Raw genomic sequence first — 24584 nt, forward strand, 5'->3', positions numbered from 1 at the left:
CAAAAAGGAGTAGGAAGAAGCACAGCTTATTTAATGCTACCTCCTCTCCATGTCTCGGCAGTTACTGGTCATTTCTTCACTTCCTGCTTTGGTAGTGGTGGTAGTGATGGGTAAACAACGCCTCATTGAGTGTATGGCACACTCACTAGCTGTAGTGACACCACACTGATACTGTGTTGGTGTTTCATAATGGTCATTTGCCCTCTACTGGATTTAAACAGACACTACCTTTTACCTGCAAATGGAATTCATAGTTGGCAAATATATACATATATACATACATACATATATATATATATATATATATATATATATATATATATATATATATATATATATATATATATATATATATATATATATATATATATATATATATATATATATATATATATATATATATATATATATATATATATATATATATATATATATATATATATATATATATATATATATATATATATATATATGTATGTATGTATGTATATATTTGCCAACTATATATATATATATATATATATATATATATATATATATATATATATATATATATATACCGTATATATATATATATATATATATATATTATATATATATATATATATATATATATATATATATATATATATATATATATATATATATATATATATATATATATATATATATATATATATATATATATATATATATATTAGGGCTGCAACAACTAATCGATTAAATCGATTAAAATCGATCATAAAATATATATATATATATATATATATATATATATATATATATATATATATATATATATATATATATATATATATATATATATATATATATGTATATATATATATATATATATATATATATATATATATATATATATATATATATATATATATATATATATATATGTATATATATATGTATGTATGTATATATTTGCCAACTATATGTATGTATATATATATATATATATATATATATATATATATATATATATATATATATATATATATATATATATATATATATATATATATGTATATATATATATATATATATATATATATATATATATATATATATATACATATATATTAGGGCTGCAACAACTAATCAATTAATTCGTTGGATCTATGCTATGAGCATGCGCAGAGGCATTTTTATTTTTATTTTTATTTATTTTTTATTTTTTTTAATAAACCTTTTTTTTATAAACTGCAACATGTACAAACAGCTGAGAAACAATAATCAAAATAAGTATGGTGCCAATATGCTTTTTTTCCCCCCAATAAAATACTGGAAAGGATAGAAATGTAGTTTGTCTCTTTTATCCGATTATTAATCGATTAATCAAATTAATAATCGACAGATTAATCGATTATCAAATTAATCGTTAGTTGCAGCCCTAGTACATTCAGAGTGCTACAGTATAGACGTACATTCAGAGTGCTACAGTATAGACGTACATTCAGAGTGCTACAGTATAGACGTACATTCAGAGTGCTACAGTATATACCTGGTCTCTCAGACAAGGACATGGGAAAAATCATCCTCCAGCAGCTTTCAGAGGGCCTGTCCAAGACCGATGCAAGCCAGCTACCTGGGAAGTGCAAGGTGTGGTGTTACCACTTCACCCTGTACCCAAGGATGATGTGGCCTCTGAAGCTGTGCGAAGTCACGTCCTCAGCCGTAAGCCGGATGGAAGCAAAAGCCAACTCTTTCATCCGAAAATGGCTTGGCCTGCCACGGTGCTTCTCAGCTGCTGGCCTGTTTGGATGGAACTCACTCCAGCTACCCCTGAAATCTATCACCCTGGGCTACAGGCAGGAGAAGGCAAGGCTGGTGATGGAGCTAAGGGACTCCTCCGACAGGGCAGTGGCGGATGCAAATGCCAGAGTCGAGACTGGAAGGAAGTGGAGGGCTAAGGAGGAGGTCCAGAAGGCGATGGGGAGACTGCAACATCAAGAAGTCGTGGGCATGGTCCAGACAGGCCGGGCAGGCCTTGGATGGAGCGATCCACTCATCCTATGGTCCAAGGCAGGCAGGAAAGAGAGGAAGGACCTTGTTGTTGCTGAGATCACCAGGATTGAGCAGGAGGAACTCAGAGTAAGGTCTGTGGCACAGGGGCAGCAGGGGAGGTGGACAACTTGGGACGGTGTCTCGAACCGAGCAATCAGCTGGGCAGATTTCTGGAAACTGCCACAGGCTCGGCTCAGTTTACTCATCAGGGCAACATATGACACCCTCCCGAGCCCTAAAAACCTCCACCAATGGCTTGGCACAGAGCAATCCTGCGACCTCTGCTGGACCATCAATGCCTCACTCCAGCACGTTCTGTCAGGCTGCAAAATGGCGCTGACACAGGGTCGGCTCAGATGGCGGCACGACCAAGTGCTCAGCAAGCTGGCAGAGGTGCTGGAGAAAAGTCGTCAGGAGGCAAACAACCAGAGTCGAGCAGAAAGCCAATGCAGGATCCACTTCCTAAGGCAGGGGGAACCTGCGACACATTCCAGCAAGAGACCACCCGCCAAGCTATTAACACCAGGGGCGGCGTGGAAGATGGAAGTGGACCTGGGTAGGCAGCTCCAGTTCCCACAGGAGATATGCAGCACCACCTTAAGACCAGATGTGGTGCTGTGGTCTGCAGCTCTGAAGTCAGTAGTACTGATTGAGCTGACATTGCCATGGGAGGAGGAACTGGAAGCTGCCTACGAGAGAAAGAAGGCAAAGTATGCAGACCTAGTCGCGGAGTGCAGAGAAAGTGGATGGAGGGTGAGACTGTACCCGGTGGAGGTGGGAGCCAGAGGCTTTGTGGGCAGAACAACACCACGCCTGCTCAAGGACCTGGGACTACGTGGAGCCACCCTGAGCAGATCCGCCAAGGAGCTTTCAGAAGTAGCAGAGAAATCTACCCACTGGCTCTGGCTCAAACGACGCGACAAGGCTTGGGGAGCAACATCCAAGTAGGTTTTGCTGAAGGGGGTGTCAGGGAGACGTCCCTGTTCATTGCCCCTCCACCGGGAGATGTTCTGGGCTAAGGGGCGAAACATCAATGAGAGGTGGTCCCCAGCTGAAGACCCTGCAGCCAAACCTTTTCTGGTATGCGGTCAGGTTTAGGCCTGCCTCAGGGAAGAGGACGTCCCTGCCATGCACAGTCCACCACAGGCACCGGTGGAGGTGCGACAGGCCTAAGGCCCTGCGGCAAGACCACCTTGCTGTAATTAAAATGCTACATTCAGAGTGCTACAGTATATACGTACAGTCAGAGTGCTACAGTATATGCCACATACATTTTAAACCAATGCGGCCCCCGAGTCAAAAGGTTTGGGGACCCCTGACCTACTGGATGAATGAGAACATCCGTAGACATTCGTAAAAGTTGTAGGATGAAAAACATCTGCATGAAAACATCATTTTGGCACTTAGTAGAGAGGAGCACATGAGGAAATAAGTATTAATGCAAATATCACGGAAAATAAATACCCTCAGAAATGGTGTCCATCCATCCATTTTCTACCGCTTGTCCTGTTCGGGGTCGCGGGGTCTCAGCTGCATTCGGGCGTGCTGCACATAAATGCTGACAAGGAACTGAAATGGAGGGAGGCCCTGTAACATCACAGCACTTGACATTATCAAGTATGCCCCCTAGTGGCTTTAAGGCTATAGTCCAAGATTTCAGTTCACATGCCACAGTTTGGTCTTTGGTTGTTATTGTGTGTCCAAAGAATGTTTTATATGTTGTAACGTTAAAGGTTAGGAAAAAGACCACAACTCTACTTATTCACCCATGTTTGCAGCTAAGGAGACGACGCAGCGCTCATGTTGTTTTTGTGCTTACCGTCTTTTTTTTTTCCTTCTTACCATCCGCCGTAAATGTGTGGAGGCGAAACACAGATTGGACCAGATTTTCAGTCAAAATCTGCGAGGACATGAGAGCCACTGAAGTAGCAGAACATTCATTAAGACGTCATTAGACTCACTGGCGCCCCCTCTGGCTAGGATTCCCGCATTCCTACAGTTGCCTCAGTAAAGGACATGTGTGTGCAAAATGTACACAAACACTGTAGCTTGCAATGGGCCAACAGAACCGCTCCCAGTCTGTGGAACGCTCTCCCTGACCACCTGAGGGCACCACAGACTGTGGATGCTTTTAAAAAAGGCTTAAAAACCCTTCTTTTTAAAAAGCCTTTTTTTTTTAGCTTTTGTGTGCTAGTTCTAGCTATTAGGCTGGGGGGTTTTTTTTACTATTTATTTTACTTGTTGGGGGCAGCTATTTGTGGTTTTAGCGTTGTTTTTGTTTCTTGTTTTTTTATCGCACTGTAGCACTTTGTGGTTGTTTGCTCAATGTACAGTGCTTTTACAAATAAAGTATATTATTATTATTATTATTATAACAACACCAATATATATAGCTCAATTAATATTACCAGTGCTCTGTCTTTTTTTAAATGTTGTACTGTTTGCCAATGAATTCAGTGTTATAATAAACATGTTTCTTGGTTAAAAAAGAAACAAACTTTAATATGAATCAATTGCACAACTTATTAATAAGTCAGGAAAACAATGGGAAAACAGTATTGAGCCTAGTAAAACGGATCATGATTAGACGCAAAGTAAGGAAAGCATTATTACCTAACCTCCTCCAACCTCCGAAAACAGACTCCCAGTCTGTGGAACGCTCTCCCTGACCACATGAGGGCACCACAGACTGTGGATGCTTTTTAAAAAATGCTTAAAAACCCCTTCTTTTAAAAAAAAAGTTGTTTTTTTTAAGATATATGTGTGCTAGTTCTAGCTATTAGGCTGTTCTAGTTTTTTTTTTTTTACTATTTATTTTACTTGTTGGGGGCAGCTATTTGTGGCTCAAGCGTTGTTGGATCAAAACAAGCAAAAGATGAGTGGCGTGAGAATGTGCCAACAGAACCGCTCCCAGTCTGTGGAACGCTCTCCCTGACCACCTGAGGGCACCACAGACTGTGGATGCTTTTAAAAAAGGCTTAAAAACCCTTCTTTTTAAAAAGCCTTTTTTTTTTTTAGCTTTTGTGTGCTAGTTCTAGCTATTAGGCTGTTTTTTTTTTTACTATTTATTTTACTTGTTGGGGGCAGCTATTTGTGGTTTTAGCATTGTTTTTGTTTCTTGTTTTTTTAATGCGCTGTAGCACTTTGAGGTTGTTTGCTCAATGTACAGTGCTTTTACAAATAAAGTATATTATTATTATTATTATTATAACAACACCAATATATATAGCTCAATTAATATTACCAGTGCTCTGTCTTTTTTTAAATGTTGTACTGTTTTGCCAATGAATTCAGTGTTATAATAAACATGTTTCTTGGTTAAAAAAAGAAACAAACTTTAATATGAATCAATTGCACAACTTATTAATAAGTCAGGAAAACAATGGGAAAACAGTATTGAGCCTAGTAAAACGGATCATGTTTAGACGCAAAGTAAGGAAAGCATTATTACCTAACCTCCTCCAACCTCCGAAGACAGACTCCCAGTCTGTGGAACGCTCTCCCTGACCACTTGAGGGCACCACAGACTGTGGATGCTTTTTAAAAAATGCTTAAAAACCCCTTCTTTTAAAAAAAAAAAGTGTTTTTTTTAAGATATATGTGTGCTAGTTCTAGCTATTAGGCTGTTCTAGTTTTTTTTTTTTTTTTACTATTTATTTTACTTGTTGGGGGCAGCTATTTGTGGCTCAAGCGTTGTTGGATCAAAACAAGCAAAAGATGAGTGGCGTGAGAATGTGCCAACAGAACCGCTCCCAGTCTGTGGAACGCTCTCCCTGACCACCTGAGGGCACCACAGACTGTGGATGCTTTTAAAAAAGGCTTAAAAACCCTTCTTTTTAAAAAGCCTTTTTTTTTAGCTTTTGTGTGCTAGTTCTAGCTATTAGGCTGTTTTTTTTTTTACTATTTATTTTACTTGTTGGGGGCAGCTATTTGTGGCTCAAGCGTTGTTGGATCAAAACAAGCAAAAGATGAGTGGCGTGAGAATGTGCCAACAGAACCGCTCCCAGTCTGTGGAACGCTCTCCCTGACCACCTGAGGGCACCACCGACTGTGGATGCTTTTAAAAAAGGCTTAAAAACCCTTCTTTTTAAAAAGCCTTTTTTTTTTTTAGCTTGTGTGTGCTAGTTCTAGCTATTAGGCTGGTTTTTTTTTTTGCTATTTATTTTACTTGTTGGGGGCAGCTATTTGTGGTTTTAGCGTTGTTTTTGTTTCTTGTTTTTTTAATGCGCTGTAGCACTTTGTGGTTGTTTGCTCAATGTACAGTGCTTTTACAAATAAAGTATATTATTATTATTATTATAACAACACCAATATATATAGCTCAATTAATATTACCAGTGCTCTGTCTTTTTTTAAATGTTGTACTGTTTTGCCAATGAATTCAGTGTTATAATAAACATGTTTCTTGGTTAAAAAAAGAAACAAACTTTAATATGAATCAATTGCACAACTTATTAATAAGTCAGGAAAACAATGGGAAAACAGTATTGAGCGTAGTAAAACGGATCATGTTTAGACGCAAAGTAAGGAAAGCATTATTACCTAACCTCCTCCAACCTCCGAAAACAGACTCCCAGTCTGTGGAACGCTCTCCCTGACCACTTGAGGGCACCACAGACTGTGGATGCTTTTTAAAAAATGCTTAAAAACCCCTTCTTTTTAAAAAAAAGTTTTTTTTTTTTAGATATATGTGTGCTAGTTCTAGCTATTAGGCTGTTCTAGTTTTTTTTTTTTTTTACTATTTATTTTACTTGTTGGGGGCAGCTATTTGTGGCTCAAGCGTTGTTGGATCAAAACAAGCAAAAGATGAGTGGCGTGAGAATGTGCCAACAGAACCGCTCCCAGTCTGTGGAACGCTCTCCCTGACCACCTGAGGGCACCACCGACTGTGGATGCTTTTAAAAAAGGCTTAAAAACCCTTCTTTTTAAAAAGCCTTTTTTTTTTTAGCTTTTGTGTGCTAGTTCTAGCTATTAGGCTGGTTTTTTTTTTTGCTATTTATTTTACTTGTTGGGGGCAGCTATTTGTGGTTTTAGCGTTGTTTTTGTTTCTTGTTTTTTTAATGCGCTGTAGCACTTTGTGGTTTTTTGCTCAATGTACAGTGCTTTTACAAATAAAGTATATTATTATTATTATTATAACAACACCAATATATATAGCTCAATTAATATTACCAGTGCTCTGTCTTTTTTAAAATGTTGTACTGTTTTGCCAATGAATTCAGTGTTATAATAAACATGTTTCTTGGTTAAAAAAAGAAACAAACTTTAATATGAATCAATTGCACAACTTATTAATAAGTCAGGAAAACAATGGGAAAACAGTATTGAGCCTAGTAAAACGGATCATGTTTAGACGCAAAGTAAGGAAAGCATTATTACCTAACCTCCTCCAACCTCCGAAAACAGACTCCCAGTCTGTGGAACGCTCTCCCTGACCACTTGAGGGCACCACAGACTGTGGATGCTTTTTAAAAAATGCTTAAAAACCCCTTCTTTTAAAAAAAAAGTTTTTTTAAGATATATGTGTGCCAGTTCTAGCTATTAGGCTGTTCTAGTTTTTTTTTTTTTTTTTTTACTATTTATTTTACTTGTTGGGGGCAGCTATTTGTGGCTCAAGCGTTGTTGGATCAAAACAAGCAAAAGATGAGTGGCGTGAGAATGTGCCAACAGAACCGCTCCCAGTCTGTGGAACGCTCTCCCTGACCACCTGAGGGCACCACAGACTGTGGATGCTTTTAAAAAAGGCTTAAAAACCCTTCTTTTTAAAAAGCTTTTTTTTTTTAGCTTTTGTGTGCTAGTTCTAGCTATTAGGCTGTTTTTTTTTACTATTTATTTTACTTGTTGGGGGCAGCTATTTGTGGTTTTAGCGTTGTTTTTGTTTTTTGTTTTTTTAATGCACTGTAGCACTTTGAGGTTGTTTGCTCAATGTACAGTACTTTTACAAATAAAGTATATAATTATTATTATTATAACAACACCAATATATATAGCTCAATTAATATTACCAGTGCTCTGTCTTTTTTTAAATGTTGTACTGTTTGCCAATGAATTCAGTGTTATAATAAACATGTTTCTTGGTTAAAAAAAGAAACAAACTTTAATATGAATCAATTGCACAACTTATTAATAAGTCAGGAAAACAATGGGAAAACAGTATTGAGCCTAGTAAAACGGATCATGTTTAGACGCAAAGTAAGGAAAGCATTATTACCTAACCTCCTCCAACCTCCGAAAACAGACTCCCAGTCTGTGGAACGCTCTCCCTGACCACTTGAGGGCACCACAGACTGTGGATGCTTTTTTAAAAAATGCTTAAAAACCCCTTCTTTTTAAAAAAAGTTTTTTTTTTTAAGATACATGTGTGCTAGTTCTAGCTATTAGGCTGTTCTAGTTTTTTTTTTTTTTTACTATTTATTTTACTTGTTGGGGGCAGCTATTTGTGGCTCAAGCGTTGTTGGATCAAAACAAGCAAAAGATGAGTGGCGTGAGAATGTGCCAACAGAACCGCTCCCAGTCTGTGGAACGCTCTCCCTGACCACCTGAGGGCACCACAGACTGTGGATGCTTTTAAAAAAGGCTTAAAAACCCTTCTTTTTAAAAAGCCTTTTTTTTTTTAGCTTTTGTGTGCTAGTTCTAGCTATTAGGCTGTTTTTTTTTTTACTATTTATTTTACTTGTTGGGGGCAGCTATTTGTGGTTTTAGCGTTGTTTTTGTTTCTTGTTTTTTTAATGCGCTGTAGCACTTTGAGGTTGTGTGCTCAATGTACAGTGCTTTTACAAATAAAGTATATTATTATTATTATTATAACAACACCAATATATATAGCTCAATTAATATTACCAGTGCTCTGTCTTTTATTAAATGTTGTACTGTTTGCCAATGAATTCAGTGTTATAATAAACATGTTTCTTGGTTAAAAAAAGAAACAAACTTTAATATGAATCAATTGCACAACTTATTAATAAGTCAGGAAAACAATGGGAAAACAGTATTGAGCCTAGTAAAACGGATCATGTTTAGACGCAAAGTAAGGAAAGCATTATTACCTAACCTCCTCCAACCTCCGAAAACAGACTCCCAGTCTGTGGAACGCTCTCCCTGACCACTTGAGGGCACCACAGACTGTGGATGCTTTTTAAAAAATGCTTAAAAACCCCTTCTTTTTTAAAAAAAGTTTTTTTTTTAAAGATATATGTGTGCTAGTTCTAGCTATTAGGCTGTTCTAGTTTTTTTTTTTTTTTACTATTTATTTTACTTGTTGGGGGCAGCTATTTGTGGCTCAAGCGTTGTTGGATCAAAACAAGCAAAAGATGAGTGGCGTGAGAATGTGCAAAAATAGCTGATAAAGGAGAGACGCAGTCAGAGAACTGTCGCCACAGAGCGTCCCAACGTGGTTTATTCTGACAGTAGCATTCATACATTTGGGAAGTGGTCCTTCTGCTGACACACAAGTCAGGAGTATTTTTAACACTCAAGAGATCTGAGACAAAATCTTTTTTAAGATCGTGTTTTTGAATTGTCATCTCTGGTACTTCAATTAGCCTAAAATGACGCATGTTCATCCCAGAAAGAAATGTTGTTTTTAAACTCATCGTTGGGACGTCAGTTTGGACGACTGATTGTCAAAAGTTTTATTTTCCATGCGTTCGAAACATGCAGTAAAAAAAACTTCCCAACTTTTGCCGTTTTCTGCAAGGGCGCCTTGCTACTTCCGTTTAGTAACGTGCAAGTGAAATAAAGTGTGTCTTTGTATTATTTTACTTTAAAATACGTAAAGAAATGAACAAACAGTTACAGAATGTGTTGAATTCAACTAACATGTACCATATTTTACTTTAAAATACGTAAAGAAATAAACAAACAGTTACAGAATGTGTTGAATTCAACTAACATGTACCATATTTTCCCCCTCCCCCTCACCACATCCCACCTCCCCGGATTGTAAATAATCAAATGTAAATAATCAAATGTATATACTTGTTCTTATGCTTTCTGAGCTCACTATGTTCACCGCTCGCTGTACATATCCTACCAAGTCAGACCTACACTGTTTCAATGTCCATTTCCCGGATGATACAATTGTTGATGACTGAAGTGCTGATATCAACCAAACCTGATACCAAATGCTGATAGTATATATTTGTACCATGAATTGATTAACGTGGACTTAAACAAGTTGAAAAACTTATTCGGGTGTTAGCATTTAGTGGTCAATTGTACGGAATATGTACTGTACTGTGCAGTCTACTAATAAAAGTTTCAATCAACCAATCAAAAACTATAAGGCGCACTTAAAATCGTTTCATTTTCTCAAAAATCGACAGTACGCCTTAAAACCCGGTGCACCTAATGTACGGAATGATTCTGGTTGTGCTTATCGACCTCGAAGCAATTTTATTTGGTACATGTCGTAATGATAAGTGTGACCAGTAGATGGCGGTCACACATAAGAGATACTTGTACACTGCAATATGACGCCAGTAAACAACACCAAAACTTTAAATGTTCCATTGAAAATAGAGAACATTACACACGGCACTCAAAAGTCTGTCAAAATGTTTTAGTCTGACTTTGAAGCCGCACCGCTTGATGGATGGTCGGCCCATTACGGGTACCGTGGTCAGAGATACAAGTATTACTATGGTGTGTGTATAAGGACCGCGTGTCCTGGGCATGACGTTAAAGTGCATCCAGCAGTGGAGGCTCCTCTATGGGGTCTTGGGGCACTAGGAGGTTAACCCCTTTACTACTGTTACGTCAGGTGGCCCTTGGCAAAGGCCTAGTACCTGACTGACCCCTAGCCAGGGATACGGTGAAGACCTCAACGGCGGAGCAGGCGGAAGAAGGCTGCAGCAGAAAAGGGTCCCCCAGTCGTTTTGGACTCCATGCCACTGGACTCTGACCCGATTCTGTCAAGGATCGTGTGGTGACTGTCTGTGCACCAGTCTCCCCACGTTAAACTAAGTCACGCACAGGCATCCTCCATAAAGGGATACACCCCTACCAGGAGGATCGTCATACTCGTTCGAGTGACCGCCGATGATAAGGACCGCAAAATGGCACCCATTAGCAGACATATTATCTGGAGTTTTGTTTTACAATATTATGCAAAACCAACTTTTCCTACCTTCTGATCTGTATTTGGGATCTTCATAAGTAGTCGATAAGCTTCTTCTGCTTCTTCTAGGCCAGGGGTCGGCAACCCGCGGCTCCGGAGCCGCATGCGGCTCCTTGACCACTCTGATGCGGCTCAGCTACATACATACATCCCACCGTAACACAACATAAACACAACACAACCATTACCCAGAATCCCATGCAGCCCTAACTCTCCCGGTCTACATTATACACCCCGCTACCACCAAATCCCCACACACATCAACCCCCCCCTCTCCGTGCGTTGGTTGAGCGGAAGAGTTAGGGCTGCATGGGATTCTGGGTATTGGTACCGTCAGTGTAAGATGTGTGGCTGCTGAGTTAGTACGCCTTGCTGTCACTTACGTGAGCAAGCTGAAATTGCATTCTATGTGTGGTCGAGCAGGTACGCTGTTAGGGCAGACTGTAGAGGGCGCCAAATGCAGTGTCATCACGCTCTGATACTCGGGAGTCTCCCGGGAAAAATGAGAGGGCAAGTATGACGCTATCAAGCGCCATTCATTCAAAACTCGTGGGCTGCACTAACATCAAATTTCCACATTAAAGTGCGTGCCGGTGCGTGTGTCGGAGACCCCTGGTTAACATAGCACAAAGCATTTAAGCTTTGTATGCGGTGTTTTTCATTTTAAATTTAAAAAATGTTTTTGTGGCTCCCATTACTTTCTTTAATTTGTGAAACTTGCCAAAATGGCTCTTTGAGTGGTAAAGGTTGCCGACCCCTGTTCTAGGCGCAGTCAGGGCGTTGAGGGGATCCGGTTTGGTGGCTGCAGGATTAGGTCTCTGCTATTTGCAGATGATGTGGTCCCGATGGCTTCATCTGGCCAGGATCTTCAGCTCTCACTGGATCGGTTGGCAGCCGAGTGTGAAGCGACTGGGATGAGAATCAGCACCTCCAAGTCCGAGTCCATGGTTCTCGCCCGGAAAAGGGTGGAGTGCCATCTCCGGGTTGGGGAGGAGACCCTGCCCCATGTGGAGGAGTTCAAAGTACCTCGGAGTCTTGTTCACGAGTGAGGGAAGAGTGGATGGTGAGATCGGTGCGGCGTATTCAGTAATGCGGACGCTGTATCGATCCGTTGTGGTGAAGAAGGAGCTGAGCCGGAAGGCAAAGCTCTCAATTTACCGGTCGATCTACGTTCCCATCCTCACCTATGGTCATGAGCTTTGGGTTATGACCGAAAGGACAAGATCACGGGTACAAGTGGCCCAAATGAGTTTCCTCCGCCGGGTGGTGGGTCTCTCCCTTAGAGATAGGGTGAGGAGCTCTGTCATCCGGGAGGAACTCAGAGTAAAGCTGTTGCTCCTCCACATGGAGAGGAGCCAGATGAGGTGGTTCTTGCATCCGGTCAGGATACCACCCGAACGCCTCCCTAGGGAGGTGTTTAGGGCATGTCTGACCGGTAGTCAAGTCAAGTCAAGTCAACTTTATTTATATAGCACATTTTCAACAACTTTTTAGATTGAACCAAAGTGCTTTACAGGTTAAAAAAGCATGGAGCAAACAAAAAACAAAAAAAACTAAGCAAAACAAAGAACATAAACAATGAGTGTGCTAAACAAGATAGTGCAAATGCAATACGGTAAAAGGGGTCGAATAAAAAGTTTAAAAAATTTGTAGAATAAAAAAATAATAATAATAAAAGTGCGACAAATTGAAAAATACAACTAAAGCGAAGGGGTGGAAGGGGGGGGGGGGACTAGAAATGGTGGCCTAGTGGGCGGACTCAGCACGGGTCAAAGGCCAGCGAGAAGAGGTAGGTCTTAAGGAGGGTTTTGAAGACCCCCAGGCTCCGGGCTGACCTAATGTGGAGGGGAAGGCTGTTCCAGAGCTTAGGGGCGGCAACGGAAAAGGCTCTGTCCCCTCTGGTCTTTAGCCTGGATCTGGGGACCGCCAAAATCATTTGGTCAGCTGACCTCAAGGCTCTAGACGAGGTATGGTGATGCAGCAGCTCGGTCAAGTATTGTGGGGCCAGACCATTTAGGGATTTAAAAACAATTAAAAGTAATTTAAAATCAATGCGGTGACGGACAGGGAGCCAGTGGAGTGAGGCCAGCACTGGGGTGATGTGCTCGCGTTTTTTGATACTGGTGAGGAGACGGGCAGCCGCGTTTTGCACAAGCTGCAAACGGCGGAGTGATGCCTGATCAATGCCAGCGTACAGTGAGTTATTGTTGTCTAGCCGGTGTGTGATGAAGGCGTGGATAGCAGTCTCCAGGTCGCTCTGGGAGAGATAGGCCTTGGTCTTTGCTAGGGTTCTGAGATGGTAAAAGCTGGTACTAACCACTGAGCTGACCTGTTTGGTGAATTTGAAGGCACTATCAAAGATCACACCGAGATTTCTCACGGAGGACCGGATGTTTACACCCAGAGGACCTAGAGCACTGACAAACGAGACTGGAGATGTATCGCCGAAGATGATTATCTCGGTCTTGCTCTCATTAAGGTTGAGGAAGTTAGCACTCATCCATGCTTTAATGTCAGTCAGACAGTCAAGCAGTGGTTGAAGTGCGACCTGTCCTGTGGCCTTAAGAGGTAAATAGATCTGAACATCATCGGCATAACAGTGGAATGGGACATTGTGCTTGACCAGGATTTCACCTAAAGGTAGAATGTACAGTAGGAAGAATATGGGACCCAGGATTGACCCCTGAGGAACACCACAGGTAAGGGGGGCCACCGAGGAGAGAAAGTCTCCTAGCTGCACAGAGAAACTCCGGTCAGTTAGGTAGGACTGAAACCAGCTTAGGGCTACACCTGAGATGCCCACGTACTGCTTCAGTCGTGACAGTAGAATCCTGTGATCCACTGTGTCAAAGGCAGCTGTGAGGTCCAGAAGCATTCAGGATCACAGGACTACCAGAGTCAGCGGCCAGAAGCAGATCGTTTTGCACCCTCAGGAGTGCCGTTTCAGTGCTGTGAGATGTTTTGAATTTCTCGTGGATGTTATTTACAGCTAGAAAAGATTGTAACTGGACTGTACACTACTCTCTCAAGGATTTTGGACAGAAAGAGTAACTGAGAGATAGGCCTGAAGTTAGAAAGAACAGACGTGTCAAGATTTTTCTTTTTAATTAAAGGCTGCACCACAGCATGCTTAAAGGCCTACTGAAACCCACTACTACCGACCACGCAGTCTGATAGTTTATATATCAATGATGAAATCTTAACATTATAACACATGCCAATACGGCCGGGTTAACTTATAAAGTGACATTTTAAATTTGCCGCTAAACTTCCGGTTCGAAACGCCTCTGAGGATGACGTATGCGCGTGACGTAGCCCGGCGAACACGGGTATGCCTTCCACATTGAAGCCAATACGAAAAAGCTCTGTTTTCATTTCATAATTCCACAGTATTCTGGACATCTGTGTTCGTGAATCTGTTGCAATCATGTTCATTGCATTATGGAGAAGGAAGCTGAGCAAGCAAAGAAGAAAGTTGTCGGTTCGAAATGGACGTATTTTTCGAACGTAGTCAGCAACAACAGTACACAGCCGGCGCTTCTTTGTTTACATTCCCGAAAGATGCAGTCAAGATGGAAGAACTAGGATAACAGAGACTCTAAACAGGAGGACTTTTGACTTCGATACACAGACGCCTGTAGAGAACTGGGACAACACAGACTCTTACCAGGATTACTTTGATTTGGATGACAAAGACGCAGACGTGCTACTGTGAGTATGCAGCTTTGGCTTCTAAACATTTGATCGCTTGACCGTATGTGCGCAACTTTTTTTTGCGTATGTACGTAACTTTTTAAAAATATATAAGCTTTATGAACCTTGGGTTAGGTGAACGGTCTTTTGGGCTGAGTGATTGTGTGTGTTGATCAGGTGTTTGAATTGTATTGGCGTGTTCTATGGAGCTAGGAGCTAGCAGAGGAGCTAGGAGCTAGCATAACAAACACGCAGGTGTTTTTATGCAGGATTAATTTGTGGCATATTAAATATAAGCCTGGTTGTGTTGTGGCTAATAGAGTATATATATGTCTTGTGTTTATTTACTGTTGTAGTCATTCCCAGCTGAATATCAGGTCACCCCCGGCTCTCACAGCATCTTCCCTATCTGAATAGCTTCAACTCCCCACTAGTCCTTCACTTGCACTTTACTCATCCACAAATCTTTCATCCACGCTCAAATTAATGGGGAAATTGTCGCTTTCTCGGTCCGAATCTCTCTCACTTCATGCGGCCATCATTGTAAACAATAGGGAACTTTGCGTATATGTTCAACTGACTACGTCACGCTACTTCCGGTAGGTGCAAGCCTTTTTTTTATCAGATACCAAAAGTTGCAATCTTTATCGTCGTTGTTCTATACTAAATCCTTTCAGCAAAAATATGGCAATATCGCGAAATGATCAAGTATGACACATAGAATAGATCTGCTATCCCCGTTTAAATTTAAAAAATTCATTTCAGTAGGCCTTTAAAAGCAGCCGGGACATATCCGGAGGAGAGGCAGGTGTTAATCAACCATAAAATAGTAGGGCCAACTGAATCAAGGACTTCTTTTAGAAGGCGAGAGGCAAGGCTATCTGATGGGCAATATGTGGGCCGCAGGTGTTTGACTGCGTCCGAGAGGGAGGAGAGGGAGATAGGCTCAAACTGCTCGAAAACAGCAAGCTGGGGAAGCAGGGGAAGCGGGGGAGGGAGAGGAGGAGCGGAGGTGTCAGATGGTCTGAGTGCAGAGATTTTGTCAATGAAGAAGTTTAAGAAACTTTCACAGAGGACAGGTGAGGGGACAACAGGTGACACATCACGGGGGTTGATGAGAGAATTTAAAACTTTAATTAAAAATAACTTGGGGTTTATGACTGTTACTGGAGATCAAGGTAGAAATATACTTTGTTTTCGCTGGTATTCAGACACGGAGTCCCACAGGATTTGGAGGGAGACATGAAGCCTATCCTTCACCCACTTTCGCTCCGCGCGCCTGCAAGCGAGTCTGAGAGCGCGCGTAGAGTTATTTAGCCACGGTGTTAGAAAAGCGTTGCTACGTTCGGATCTAAGGGCCGCAACAGAGTCCAAAATGTCAGTGCAAGCCGAGGTAAACATGGAAAAAATCTCGTCAGCAGCAAAATCACAGTTTACACCCAGTGCACAGGTTGAATGTCTATTGAAGGCAACTGAAAACATAGCAGCAGTTGAAGGGTTGATCATGCGTGAGCGGCGCTCGGGGACATAGCTGGAATTATTGCCAGAGCACGGGATTACCGTTGTAAACAAAATTGGTGAATGGTCGGAGAGAGACATAGCACATATTTCATTTACAGAAACAGATCAACCATAGGATACCACGAGATCTAAAGTATGTCCCTTTTCGTTGTGTCGGGCCAATGACAGATTGCTTGAGGTCAAATGAATCAAGGAGATTCAGAAAATCTCGGGCCAGAGGTTTTGATTGGCAGCAAACATGAACATTAAAATCGCCGCAAATTACAATTTGGTCGTAATTCACCAAAATCCCCGATAGAAAATCAGCAAAGGTAGGAGGTCACTGGGAAGACCCAGGACACCCGTTGGGAAGACTATGTCTCCCGGCTGGCCTGGGAACGCCTCGGGATCCCCCGGGAGGAGCTGGACGAAGTGGCTGGGGAGAGGGAAGTCTGGGCTTCTCTGCTTAGGCTGCTGCCCCCACGACCCGACCACGGATAAGCAGAAGAAAATGGATGGATGGATGGATTAAAAAAAACAATGCAGGTCCCCTTTAAGAGCCATGAAGGTTTAACTGGATGCATGAATGTCTTTGTGCATCTTCCCTGGGGACACACAGTGTGAGATGAAAGAGTCTTTAAAGTATACGACGCATGTACTGACTAGTGACTACTATACAGTACTGCAGCGATCACTGAGATAACATGTCCCAGTAGACTCAGCTCATCAGCCTGTTATTCTTCCAGCCGAAAGCCCATTTCCCCAACATCTTACATCCGCCCTGTGATGTGCTCATTTCAGCAGGAAGGCAGGGAAGCGGGAGTGGAGGATGAGCGAGGCCATTAAAGACCACATGCTGGGCCTGGGAATGCAGAAGCAACATACTAACGAGAGCGCACGTAACCTACATAATTATTCTGTCTTTTTTACAACTGATGGATTGCAGGAGAACCTGAAAATTCTTGGTAAAAATTTTTTTTTTTCGCATTTTAATGACATGTTGACCATAACACCGAAAACTACACTTACCTTGTAACATTAGCATAGCTGTGAAAGTGCTACACGAGTCTTCATCTTGCCTCAAAGGGAGGTGTGTGTAAGCGGTTCCATCCATCCATCTTCTTTCGCTTATCCGAGGTCGGGTCGCGGGGGCAGCAGCCTACGCAGAGAAGCCCAGACTTCCCTCTCCCCAGCCACTTCGTCCAGCTCCTCCCGGGGGATCCCGAGGCGTTCCCAGGCCAGCCGGGAGACATAGTCTTCCCAACGTAGGATAGGATAGGATAGGATAGGTCTTTATTTTCATTGCACAAGTACAAGGAAACTTTGTTTTCAGCACAAACCCGTTCAAGATGAGACAAACAAACAGTGTACAGGGTTACAGAACAGGAACGCTGATGGGTCACCACAAGGCGCCCCGTAAAAGATGGGAAAAATGTCAACACTGGGGAAGGATGAGTAAAAAAATACAATCTAGACTGGGCTCCTAAGGGGGCCTAGTCTGGAGTGGGAAAAAACCTCCATAGCAAAACACATATACATATTACAACATACATCTCGAGATATCTAGCAACAGAGGAGAGGGAGTGCGGGGCCATGGTGGTAGGGTGCTGCTCTTCTGGCGCTGCCCATCCGTCCATCACCCCTATGGAATTTGCGTCGAGGGCGTTGTATTGGGGGTGGGGTATGTATGTGTGTGTGGCGTATATTTTTTTGTGGATGCATGTGTGTGTGTGTAAGCCTGCAGTGTGTCTCTGTTCGGCGGCTTTGATGTCGTGCAGCCGATAAGTCCAAAGTCAACAACAACAGGTGTGTGTCCATGAGAGACAAGAACGGAGTTGGTTGTGTCTTTGCCGCACTGTCCTTCGGGAAAGTCTCGACGCCAGGGAAAAAAGTCCAAGTTAGAATGTTTTGTATGCGAGTGAAAATAACATTTGCTTTTCACTCTAAATTGTCTATGACTGGTCCTCAAACCTGTCATAGACTTTGGACACAAGAGTGTCCACCAGTGGCGTGCGGTGAGGTTCATGGCTGGTGAGGCACTGACTTCATCACAGTCAGATTTACAAACATATGAACCCTAAAGAGTATCTTATTCACCATTTGATTGGCAGCAGTAAACGGGTTATGTTTAAAAGCTCATACAAGCATTCTTTACACATACAAACTGTAGCACACAAAAAAGCACATTTAATAAAATAAACATTATTATGGTCTTACCTTTACTTATAAATGAAGTCCATGCGCCGCTCCTTCTGAACAAAAGCATTGATAACTTGTTCATAGAAGTCTTCCTTATCGTTCTTCATTTTTAAAAGTCTGTCTGTCTCGATGGAGATCACTGCCAGGGAAGAAAGTCGTGCTTGATCGGTGCTGTTCAGACGGTATGTTTTGATTCTTTTCAGTGCTGAGAATGACCGCTCCACCGATGCTGTACTAGCTGGAACAGTGAGCACTAGCTGGAGTAACTTTGTCGCCTCAGGAACAGTTTGGATGAGGTCCTTCTGGGCCAAAAAGCTGAGAAGCTGTCCAGGAGATTTACATTCATCCCTCACCGTTTGTGAGCTATACAGTCCAACAAGATCCGCCTTTAGTTGCACAAAGTCAAAGAATCTGGCATATTTTGACAGGCTCTGCAGTTTTGTGTCATCAAAATGTTTTGACATTTCACTGAATTTTGAACAATCAACCAAACCAAGGAAAGCCAGCTCACCAAAATGATCAAACCTAGCCTTCATTTGACAGCTTATGTCATCCAGAATGTGACAGAACACCTGTTGCCGTTCAAATCTAATTGACTGTCTGCCTCCACTCTCTGCCAGGCCAAGTGTGCTGCATTTCTTCTCAAAGCGGTCACAGAAACTTTTGAACTCCAGTCTCATGCGCTTGAGAACTACAACGGTGTCGCGGATGCGTGCAAGACAATATTCAATGTCCATCACTTTGTTTTGCAGCACTTTAAAAAGTGCATTAGTCTCATTGAAAATGTCCTCATAGACCAGGGGTCGGCAACCTTTACCACTCAAAGAGCCATTTTGGCAAGTTTCACAAATTAAAGAAAGTAATGGGAGCCACAAAAAATTTTTTTAAATGAAAAACACCGCATACAAAGCTTAAATGCTTTGTGCTATGTTAACCAGGGGTCTCCGACACACGCACCGGCACGCACTTTAATGTGGAAATTTGATGTTAGTGCAACCCGCGAGTTTTGAATGAATGGAGCTTGATAGCGTCATACTTGCCAACCCTCTCATTTTTCCCGGGAGACTCCGGAATATCAGAGCGCGATGACACTGCATTTGACGCCCTCTACAGTCTGCCCTAACAGCGTACCTGCTTGACCACACGTAGAATGCAATTTCAGCTTGCTCACGTAAGTGACAGCGAGGCGTACTACCTCAGGGGGGGGGGGGGGTTGATGTGTGGGGGGATTTGGTGGTAGCGGGGGTGTATAATGTAGACCGGAAGAGTTAGGGCTGCATGGGATTCTGGGTAATGGTTGTGTTGTGTTTATGTTGTGTTACGGTGGGATGTTCTCCAGAAATGTGTTTTTCATTCTTTTTTGGTGTGGGTTCACAGTGTGGCGCATATTTGTAACGTAACAATGTTAAAGTTGTTTGATACGGCTACCGTCAGTGTAAGCTGTGTGGCTGATGAGTAAGTATGCTTTGCTGTCTCCTGTGTGTGCAAGTAATAACAACATGCAACATGTGGCTGGACTGGCACGCTGTATGTAAATGCTATAGAGGACAATTACTGCAGTGCAATTAGGGCACGCCCTTTATTTAGTAATTAGAATGTAAATAGGATCATTTTTTCCCTGGGAGTAATCTATGAGAGACACTGAGATCCATAAATCTCCTGGGAAAATCGGGGGGGTCGGCATGTATGTAGCTGAGCCGCATCAGAGTGGTCAAGGAGCCGCATGCGGCTCCGGAGCCGCGGGTTGCCGACCCCTGTCATAGACCATAAGGAGAAAGCATGTAGATGCTTTTGACAGCCACTGATCGTATCCTGCTGCCATCATCAGCGTGTCATTGTCCCAGCTGTCAGGATTTTCAATGATGATGTGAAATAACGCGCGCAGATCATTGTGGTGCATGCTTATTGTCTGCAGCAGCCTAGAGTTAGAGCTCCGTCTTGTGGGCGCTGCTCTGGGTAAACGGCGCTTGACAACATCATCCAGCAAGTGAGTGCGCTTTGTGGACTTGTTGAAAAATGAGGCTAGTCCCTCAGCTGTTTTAAAAAAACGTGTGACACTCGGGAATGCACTTTGCTGAATGCAATAGCACTAAATTCAGCTTGTGTGCGTAACAGTGGGTGAACATGGCTTCGGGCACTCTTTCTTTAATTTTAGCTTGCACGCCATTAAGCTCTGAGGCCATTACAGCGGCCCCATCATAGGTCTGAGCTACAAGCTTTTCAACACAGTTATACTTCTCCAATAATCCCAGGACATACTCAGCAATGGCAGGAGCGCGTCTGTCATAACTGACGTCATCAAATCCCAAAAACGCCTCACTCACCTCACAGCCTGCTTCAGTTGTAGCCACATACCGTAATAGGACAGAAATCTGAGCTTGGTTTGTGACGTCTGTGGTCTCGTCCACTTCTACAGCAACAAATGGGTGACACTCATCTCCTTTTTAATGTCATTTCTAATGACGTCCCCAACTGCTTCGATTAAATCATTCTGTATTCTATTTGACAAACCAGAAAATACAGTGGATGTCTCCAAATGCCTATCTAGCCTGTCATCTTTCTCAGCAATAACATGCAAGAATTCAACACAGTTGCCACGATTGGTAGAGCCTGTACTTTCATCATGTCCACGGAATGCCAGTTGCTGTTTGGCGAGGAAGCAGGTGGCATTGATGAGGTCTTTTAAAATCTCTCGGTTCTCCTTTACCTTAGCATTGTGGGTGCTGATGTTGAGTCTTCGCTGTTCATCCAACGCCAAGTCTATCCTGGATATCCCGAACGTTTTGAGCGCGATCTGGCTTTGAATGTGAGTGGTCGACCGCTCATGTTTGACGAGGCTTCTCTGCAAATTCTTCAGGTCACAATATCCCATCTGAGTCCAGGCATTGTCACAAGAAGAGAAAAGAGGACAGGAAAAGCAGAAAAGGCGGTTTCTTGCTGGACATCCACACAGCCAGCCTTTGCGTGTGTACCACGCCGTCTGAAAAGAACGGGTCTTCTGTCCCGAAGTCTGGAGCAAACCTTTAAAGGCCTACTGAAACCCACTACTACCGACCACGCAGTCTGATAGTTTATATATCAATGATGAAATCTTAACATTATAACACATGCCAATACGGCCGGGTTAACTTATAAAGTGACATTTTAAATTTGCCGCTAAACTTCCGGTTCGAAACGCCTCTGAGGATGACGTATGCGTGTGACGTAGACCGGCGAACACGGGTATGCCTTCCACATTGAAGCCAATACGAAAAAGCTCTGTTTTCATTTCATAATTCCACAGTATTCTGGACATCTGTGTTCGTGAATCTGTTTCAATCATGTTCATTGCATTATGAAGAAGGAAGCTGAGCAAGCAAAGAAGAAAGTTGTCGGTGCGAAATGGACGTATTTTTCGAACGTAGTCAGCCACAACAGTACACAGCCGGCGCTTCTTTGTTTACATTCCCGAAAGATGCAGTCAAGATGGAAGAACTCGGATAACAGAGACTCTAACCAGGAGGACTTTTGACTTTGATACACAGACGCCTGTAGAGAACTGGGACAACACAGACTCTTACCAGGATTACTTTGATTTGGATGACAAAGACGCAGACGTGCTACTGTGAGTATGCAGCTTTGGCTTCTAAACATTTGATCGCTTGACCGTATGTGCGCAACTTTTTTTTGCGTATGTAAGTAACTTTTTTTAAATATATAAGCTTTATGAACCTTGGGTTAGGTGAACGGTCTTTTGGGCTGAGTGATTGTGTGTGTTGATCAGGTGTTTGAATTGTATTGGCGTGTTCTATGGAGCTAGGAGCTAGCATAGGAGCTAGGAGTTAGCATAACACGTACCGTACCGTACGTGCGCGTCACGTACGTAACTTTTTAAAAATATATAAGCTTTATGAACCGTGGGTTAGGTGAACGGTCTTTTGGGCTGAGTGATTGTGTGTGTTGATCAGGTGTTTGAATTGTATTGGCGTGTTCTATGGAGCTAGGAGCTAGCATAGGAGCTAGGAGCTAGCATAACACGTACCGTACCGTACGTGCGCGTCACGTACGTAACTTTTTAAAAATATATAAGTTTTATGAACCTTGGGTTAGGTGAACGGTCTTTTGGGCTGAGTGATTGTGTGTGTTGATCAGGTGTTTGTATTGTATTGGCGTGTTCTATGGAGCTAGGAGCTAGCATAGGAGCTAGGAGCTAGCATAACACGTACCGTACCGTACGTGCGCGTCACGTACGTAACTTTTTAAAAATATATAAGCTTTATGAACCTTGGGTTAGGTGAACGGTCTTTTGGGCTGAGTGATTGTGTGTGTTGATCAGGTGTTTGAATTGTATTGGCGTGTTCTATGGAGCTAGGAGCTAGCATAGGAGCTAGGAGCTAGCATAACACGTACCGTACCGTACGTGCGCGTCACGTACGTAACTTTTTAAAAATATATAAGCTTTATGAACCTTGGGTTAGGTGAACGGTCTTTTGGGCTGAGTGATTGTGTGTGTTGATCAGGTGTTTGAATTGTATTGGCGTGTTCTATGGAGCTAGGAGCTAGCAGAGGAGCTAGGAGCTAGCATAACAAACACGCAGGTGTTTTTATGCAGGATTAATTTGTGGCATGTTAAATATAAGCCTGGTTGTGTTGTGGCTAATAGAGTATATATATGTCTTGTGTTTATTTACTGTTGTAGTCATTCCCAGCTGAATATCAGGTCACCCCCGGCTCTCACAGCATCTTCCCTATCTGAATAGCTTCAACTCCCCACTAGTCCTTCACTTGCACTTTACTCATCCACAAATCTTTCATCCTCGCTCAAATTAATGGGGAAATTGTCGCTTTCTCGGTCCGAATCTCTCTCACTTCATGCGGCCATCATTGTAAACAATAGGGAACTTTGCGTATATGTTCAACTGACTACGTCACGCTACTTCCGGTAGGGGCAAGCCTTTTTTTTATCAGATACCAAAAGTTGCAATCTTTATCGTCGTTGTTCTATACTAAATCCTTTCAGCAAAAATATGGCAATATCGCAAAATGATCAAGTATGACACATAGAATAGATCTGCTATCCCCGTTTAAATAAAAAAAAATCATTTCAGTAGGCCTTTAAGTCTTCAATAAGGAAGGTCAACTTTTTAATTACCAAGAATTTCTCAACCATTTTAAGGTCCCTGTGACTCCCAAACAAGTTTCCATTGTATTTGATGCCATTCCAACAGGTGTTGTTATGTTGTGCAGGGCTTACTCATCTCCTCTTTCTGCTGTAAAAATGGTGAATGATCCACTTGACACTCCTGTGGGGAAACTTGGCTTTGATCAGAAAAATAACAGAAAAATCTGCAGCTTATTCCAAAACGATTGTGTGTCTGTCTCATATGTAATTGCGCTCTGGAATAATGTTGTGAATGACATCTGCTGGGTCAAAACGTGGTCCCTTCCTAACAGCTATTTACTTACCAACAAAGTCAAAGAGATATCTTTTAAAATCATTCATGGTTATTACCCTGTAAAGACTGTGATGGTTAGATACAAGAAGGACATTGATGTTACCTGCACCTTATGTAACATGCATGTTGCACTTTATGTAACATGCATGTTGCACCTTATGTAACATGCATCCAGAGACTGTTTACCACCTGTTTTAGACTTGTGAAAGCACTCCATCACTATGGCAGGCATCTGTCCTTTCATCCTGGACAATATTCATGACACATTTGTGCTTTGTTTTAAAGATGTGCTATTTGGATTTGCACTGTATGAAAAAAAATGTGAAAAGGAATTTTACCTTTGCAACCTCATTATACTATTGGCTAAGTTTTATGTTCATAAATGTAAGTTTCTCAGTACCCGACCTGTTTTTTGTGCCTTTACAAAAGAATTAGAAATCTACGTTAAAACACTTTCTACCTCCAACAACCAACAAGCTGTGAAACTGATAATGCTGTGTTCCAAATTTAAATTATTTACTGCACTTGTGTGAGCCTATGGCTTTGCACTTTGTTTATATATATATATATATATGTGTATATATATATATATATATATATATATATATATATATATATAT

At 41.9% G+C, this 24584-nt stretch overlaps 1 protein-coding gene across 1 annotated transcript in view; it reads left to right on the plus strand.

The window, feature by feature from the left end:
• The window catches only part of LOC133648240 (neuronal acetylcholine receptor subunit beta-2-like), a 438894-nt gene that overhangs the window by 84019 nt on the left and 330291 nt on the right, over positions 1–24584 (plus strand). The gene's annotated exons all lie outside the window — the stretch shown is intronic.

Source organism: Entelurus aequoreus, linkage group LG04 (assembly GCF_033978785.1).
Source record: "Entelurus aequoreus isolate RoL-2023_Sb linkage group LG04, RoL_Eaeq_v1.1, whole genome shotgun sequence".
NCBI lineage: Eukaryota > Metazoa > Chordata > Actinopteri > Syngnathiformes > Syngnathidae > Entelurus > Entelurus aequoreus.